At 38.3% G+C, this 6707-nt stretch overlaps 1 long non-coding RNA gene across 2 annotated transcripts; it reads right to left on the reverse strand.

Annotated features, from left to right (window-relative positions):
- Positions 1-215: 215 nt before the first annotated feature.
- LOC142168414 (uncharacterized) lies at positions 216-4872 on the reverse strand. 2 transcript variants are annotated; one of them, XR_012698290.1, is made up of 4 exons: positions 1833-4872; positions 1318-1551; positions 1186-1226; positions 216-1059 (listed from the first exon to the last, which is right to left on the reverse strand). It is a non-coding gene; the product is annotated as an uncharacterized LOC142168414 (long non-coding RNA). The 2 variants fall into 2 exon arrangements; XR_012698289.1 differs by having other exon boundaries at positions 1622-4872.
- Positions 4873-6707: the final 1835 nt, after the last annotated feature.

Below are 6707 nucleotides of genomic sequence, written 5' to 3' on the forward strand. Positions count from 1 at the left end.
GCACCAATATGAAGATGAGACGTCATCTTCATCACTATTGTTAATATTAGAGGGCCCTCTTTTATAAAAACTCGTGCATATTGAAGTTGTGGTCTACTAAAGCATTTTAAGTGCAGGAATAAGCTCAAAAAATCAAAGGCAGAAAGAATAATATGCAGAAAAAGCAATAAACATATTTATATCATTACCCCAAAAATAGGGGCGGTAAACCTTCTAAAAATTATCCAAAAACATAAGAGAATTTCAACCAAAAACCAAAAAACAAACACTTTCAACAAAAGGTCAGAAAAGGAGAGAACTAGAGAGCATCATCTACGGGAGAAGAAGGATAAACTTGAGGAGAAGAGGGTTAAGCATCGGCTTCACCAGGAGTAAGTCCATCTTCATCACCCTTGGAACCTTCGTCCTTGGGCATAGAGAAGCTTTGACACTGTTGAGTTTGTTCAATTATTGTTTTAGCCTTTGCAATCTCAACATTAAGGTCAAAACCTTCCTGGCTAGCTTCAGTTAAAGTCTCAAAGCAAGTGTTAAAAAAATCCCATCTAATAAAAGTATTGACTTGTCTTAAAGGGCTTCATAATCCTTCTCCCACTACTCGATCTCAACTTTCAACTCTTCTTTTTCCGCCTCTGAGGCTTCATAATCTGCCTTCAAAGGAGCAAGAGAACTTTCAAGGAACTGAATCTTATCTGTGGAGGCATGGAGGTCTTCTTGAGTTTGGGTAAGCATCTGTACCAGATCACCCGCGTAAATCGCTTTTTTATTAAGGAGTTCTTTCAAACTCTTTATCTCTACAGTAGCCTTGGAGTGTTGTTCAACAAAGGAGTTCTAGTCTGTCTTTATCTTTCTCAACTTGACTGAAAAAAGCTTTTAAACTGATAGCTCAGCGGAGACCATCCTCAGTTGTTGTTCAAAAGCTCCCTTCTCCTCAGCAAGATCGCCTTTCTCCAGTTGAAGTTCAAATTGTTCTTTCCAGTTGTCAGCCTTAGTGCCCAATTCAACTACCTACTGATCGGTTTAGGAAATTCTTTTCATAAGCTCTGTACCTGTCAAATTGATCTGCAAAAAAAAAGAAAAAAAGAAGAAGAGGAGTTACGAATGAGAAAAGAAGGAAACGCCTTTCTCCAGTTGAAGGCCTTCAAATTGTTCTTTTCAGTTGTCAGCCTCAGTGCGCAATTCAACTACCTACTGATCAGTCCAGGAAATCCCTTTCATATGCTCTGTACCTGTCAAATTGATTTCCAAAAAAAAAAAAAAAGAGAAGAAGAGTTACGAATGAGAAAAGAAGGAAATGAAAATAAGTAAGTTAATATATACCTTAAGAGAAGAGTGATTGATGCCATTCATCAAGGTCAAAGAACTGTGACCCTCCAACTTCTTTTTTTTCACGGCTCCTAGCAATGGTTTTAGCCACACATCGGCTTGTCCAAATTTTTTCAACAAGTTCCAACCATCGGGGACTACAATCAAAATATTTTTTCATACTCCGCCTTCTTCTAGAAGGCTCAGCTTCTACACGAGGGGCAGCATCGGGGGCAACCATTGGGGTAACTGAAGGCAAAGAAACATGGGGGTTAATAGTAGGTGTAACTAACAACACAAGAAGAGAAGAAAGTGGCACCTCTTCGAAAACTGGCCCTAATCCTTCTTCACCCTCAAAGACATGGGCAAATAACCTTTCAACAAGACTTGAGGAGGGATTGTCTAAGTTACCAACGTCTTGATCAGAAATTTTCAAAGGGACATTCTCCGGCTCATCAACGAGACTAAAGGGAATTGAACTTGAAGGGGGATCTTGAGAGACAAGGGTTTCATCATCTAAAACCACGCACCTTGTGACACGTGATTTTCTCACTAAGGAACCTTCTTCGGTATCCTCTCATCATCCGACCCACGGGCTTCAGAAGGTTTCCTCTTGGAGGAAGAAGCGCTCAAAATCCGCTCTTGTACGAAACTTATAGAAAACTTGACTGTGGGAACAGATGCGGGGCTACTGCCACGAATGGAAAAACCTAATAAAAAAAAAGGGAAAAAGTTATATACGTTAACAACAAAGAACAAGAAAAAAGGAAAGAAATCATAGAAATAAAAAGTTACCGTGGGTCTTCACTTTCCATTCGAATATTTATGAAAGAAATTTTCAAGATCTTTTGTCCATAGGAGCAACAGTCAACAGTCAACATTTTTTCTACCCAAGCACGGAAGTTAGGAATTTCTTCGAAAACTTTAATGGTTGCTGAAAAATAAATATACGACCATGCAAAGGAACTCAAGAAATCAAAGAAAGAAAGAGGAAGAAACACGTACGTGCAAAGTTCTATTTTTCTAGAAAATGCATGTTTTTATCACCCACTAACCCACTAGTAGGGGGATCAACAAATCGGGCGTACCAGCCATAATCACAATCATCCTTGAGGCTGACTAAAACCCTTTTACTTCTAGCCACAAGAGAAAAGATACCTTTATGAAGCAACTTTGGAGAATAAAGGCGAAGTAAGTGACGGAAGGTAAAAGGAGCGTAAACCAAATCCGATAAATAGCGAAGGCAAGCAACTGCTCTCCACACGATGGGACTGATTTGGCGTAGGCAAACATTAAAACAGTGACAAAACTCAATGATCACTGGGTCAATAGGAGGTTTAAACCCTAAAGTGAAAGGATAGGTATAAACGAAAGAGAAGCCATCATGGTAAGAAGTGATTCTTTGATTGGCACTAGGAATCAAAACTGGGAAATATGGTTTCCAATGACATTCACGTCGGACTAAAGAAAGAAGACCAGGAGTGATCAGACATGGGTAGTGTTCAGCATGATTAAGGGAAGCTATAGAAGAAACTTGATTTTTCATGTGGAACAATATGAGAGAGCTACTTTGAGAAGTAGAACTGCGAGTAGATAACGAACCAAGACTGCGGAGTGTGCCTCCTCTCCTACTCCTAGTAGGGGCAATAGAAGGAGCAAGCTCATCAATGATCACAACTTTACGAGGGTCTGGTGTTGAAGAATACATGTTTAACAAAGAAAATACAGTGGAAAGATAGAGGAGTAAAAGGGAAGGTTAAGGAGACGAATGCAAAGAAGTAGGAAGAGGATTTCAAAAAATCAAGCATGATGAAGTATTTATAAGGAGAAGTAACCGTCATCAAGAACCAATCAAGGTAAGTCACGTGGCTTGGGTATTAAATGGACGTGACGTACGTCGCATCAATTCTGAAAAAGGCATTATGATACTTGAGAAACGGTGGCAAAGAATTTCCGCCATAAATACTTACCACTTTTCGAATATTGAGTTGAGAATATTCAGAAAGTAGGGAGACTATCTGTATTGGTAGAAAAAAGGTATGACACCTGGACTATCATCAAGGTGACAAGGCATGACACGTGGACCATCAATATAACGACATGTGGCATTTTTAATTAGACGAGTTAAAGAATTCAAGAAGGCACGGGAGGAACACCCCCGAGGTTACTCTGAGAAAAGAACCGGACCTGACAGCTGTAAAAGGAGAAATAGGAGCGAAATGGATAAAGACCATTAAGAAGGAAAAATGCACAAACCTGTCATAACTAAGGAAGAGAAATCGACATATAATCACGGTTACGGAAAATCTTCATCCATAAATACTTCCGTTATAATTATATACGGTAACTGGTCATCAAGGCAATTAATATCATTAACAAGTCCGGATTAAGAAAGAAAACCGTTTTATTTGTGTACTCCTATATAAAGACTTAACCCTCATTTGTAAGAACATCTTGATTTTTTAATTGAAATTTATGCATTCATTCTTTACTTTATTCACAAGGTTCTAACCGCAATTTTGGGAGTGATTATCAATTTATTTCATATTTTCTTTTCTTGCCAATTATTTCCATTATATGCTTTATTATTCAAATTATTGGGAAAGTGAAGTAAATCTTGGTTATCAGTAGCCCGATTTCTTCTTGATATTGACTTTGACTGAGAAATCTATTTTTAGGTTAAACACCTCCCCTAAACATTTCTTTACGTTGGCTGCTGCTTCATGCACATTTTGGTTGTATGGTATCCCACATAACTGTCACTGGTATGCTTGTTACCTTTACAAAATAAATAACAGCAGTTATAATGAAACTGCAATATTTTTCCATTTTTTAAAAGACAGTTGATATGTAGCTAAAGACTTTATGTCTTGTAAAATATACCAAGCTATAAATACAAATAGACAATACAAAAAAATAAGAAATGTGACACTAACTTTTTGCGTACTTAAATTCTACGATTTTATAACACTAGGTTAACCTTAACATAGCGGTGGCCAAGCCAGAAATTCAATAAAGATGCTTATAATTCGAACACCCTTTGCCAGTGGGTTATGTAAGGGTGTTCAAAAATTATTTTTTGAGGAAAAACAAGTAATATTTTATCCTATACACAGGGGCGGATATAGTGTGTTAACAGAGAGTTCAATTGAACTGATAACTTTCGACGCAAAATAAAAATTTATGTGTAAAAATATATTAAAATTATAAAATAGTAGATATGAACCCATAACTTTAAAGATATAATGTATTCAATGCTAAAAACTTTAAAAGTTGAACTCACATAATTTAAACCCTAAGTCCGTCTCTGCGTAGCTATACACAATATAACCTTTTGACGAAAGTTGTTCGGTTGACCATCCTTGGCTACACATAGCTTCGCCCATGCATACCAGGTAATTAGTTAAAGAGAAAACATACCATAGAAAGGAAGGACGTTATTAGTGATATAATTCAATATAGTGAAGGCATCTTCTAGAGGCAGTGTGATCAGCATAAGTAAGCCTACGTTTCCCAAAGGGAGTCTCAAAATCGGCATCTTCACCGATGCTATGAGAACGCAGCCAAGAAAGTTTCTTTTCAGTAGTCTCTTTGATATGTTACCCTTTTCTAGCATATAAAATGACTCAATTTTGCTTCTCAAGTCTTCATGTGAAACAACAGAGGCAGGGGCGAATTTACCTAGGTGGAAGCGGTGTAGCCGATACCACTTCGTCCGAAATCTTTTTAAATATATAATGCAAAATAAAAGAATAAAAATAAAAATAAAAATAAATAAAATGACACCACTTTGCTACAAATTTCTGGTCAGGCTCTCGACATTTTCAACTGGGGTCCACAGGTCGAATCTTACCTGTGAGTAAATTATCAACTGCATTTTACTGAAAGACTTGTCTTGTTGCTTAGTTTCATTTGTTAGTTTTCTGGTGCTTTTATTTTTCTTTCTAGTTGGAATTTTTATTAAAACGTACATTATTGTTCTTTATAAGTTGAATTTGATGAAATTATGTAGAGGTTATCTACTTGAAATTTTAATTTGTCATTTACTTAATTTCAATGACGAGATTTTCTCTAGAGCACTGAGCTTTCTAAACCAAATTCAACATCGCAAAGTTCATCTAACATGGGAGAATGGGCCAATGAGTCGGAACAATGTCGACAAATATGTCAAGGAGAGTTGTATTGTATTCGTGTGTTTTAATATGATGTCGCTATTGGAATTTTTTTAAGTATAGACATTACTTGTGAAAAATTATGCGAAGTAGTACTACTAGGATTAGTTTCAAAAATATTATTGTAGCCAGTGCTTAATAAATTTTTAGGTCAGGTGGCCTACTCCAGCCTGGAATAGGTCAGGTGGCCTACTAATGCAGATGACCATACCAGAGTGGAAATGGGAACGAATTACTATGGATTTTGTAGTTGGGTTGCCGCGGACCTTGAGGAAGTTTGATGCAGTTTGGGTGATTGTTGACAGGTTGACCAAGTCGTCATTCCTGTTGTGACTACGTATACTTCAGAGAGGTTGGCCCAGATTTATATTCAGGAGATAGTTCGGTTGCACGGTGTGCCAATTTCCATCATATCAGATAGAGGCCCTGAGTTTACTTCACATTTCTGGAGAGCAGTACAGAGTGAGTTGGGGACCCGTGTCTTTCATCCGCAGACCGATGGACAGTCAGAGAGGACAATTCAGATTTTGGAGGATATGCTGAAGGCATGTGTGATTGACTTTGGAGGTCAGTGGGATCATTTCCTGCCTTTGGCCGAGTTTGCTTATAATAACAGTTACCAATCCAGTATCGAGATGGCTCCATTTGAGGCTTTATATGGTCGGCGATGTCGTTCACCTATCGGATGGTTTGAGCCAGGTGAGGCTAAGTTATATGGTACTGATTTGGTAAGGGATGCCTTGGAAAAGGTAAAGTTGATTCAGGAGCGACTTCGTACAGCACAGTCCAGACAAAAGAGTTACGCGGATCAGAAAGCGCGTGATATATTATTTATGGTAGGTGAAAAAGTTCTTTTGAAGGTTTCGCCGATGAAGGGAATTATGAGATTCGGGAAGAAGGGCAAGTTGAGCCCAAGGTTTATAGGCCCATTTGAGGTGTTGAAACGAGTTAGGGAGGTTGCTTATGAGCTTTCCTTGCCTCCCAGCCTATCGGGAGTTCATCCGATTTTTCACGTATCTATGCTCCGGAAGTATCATGCTGACCTATCATATGTGTTAGACTTCAGCACAGTTCAGCTAGATAATGGCTTGGGTTATGAAGAGGAGCCAATTGCCATTGTTGATAAACAGGTTCGCCAGTTGAGATCCAAGAGGATTTCTGCAGTAAAAATTCAGTGGAGGGGCCAACCAGTCAAGGAAGCGACTTGGGAGACCGAGGAAAACATGCGGAGCA

The sequence above is a fragment of the Nicotiana tabacum genome, chromosome 13 (assembly GCF_000715075.1).
Source record: "Nicotiana tabacum cultivar K326 chromosome 13, ASM71507v2, whole genome shotgun sequence".
Taxonomy (NCBI): Eukaryota; Viridiplantae; Streptophyta; class Magnoliopsida; order Solanales; family Solanaceae; genus Nicotiana; species Nicotiana tabacum.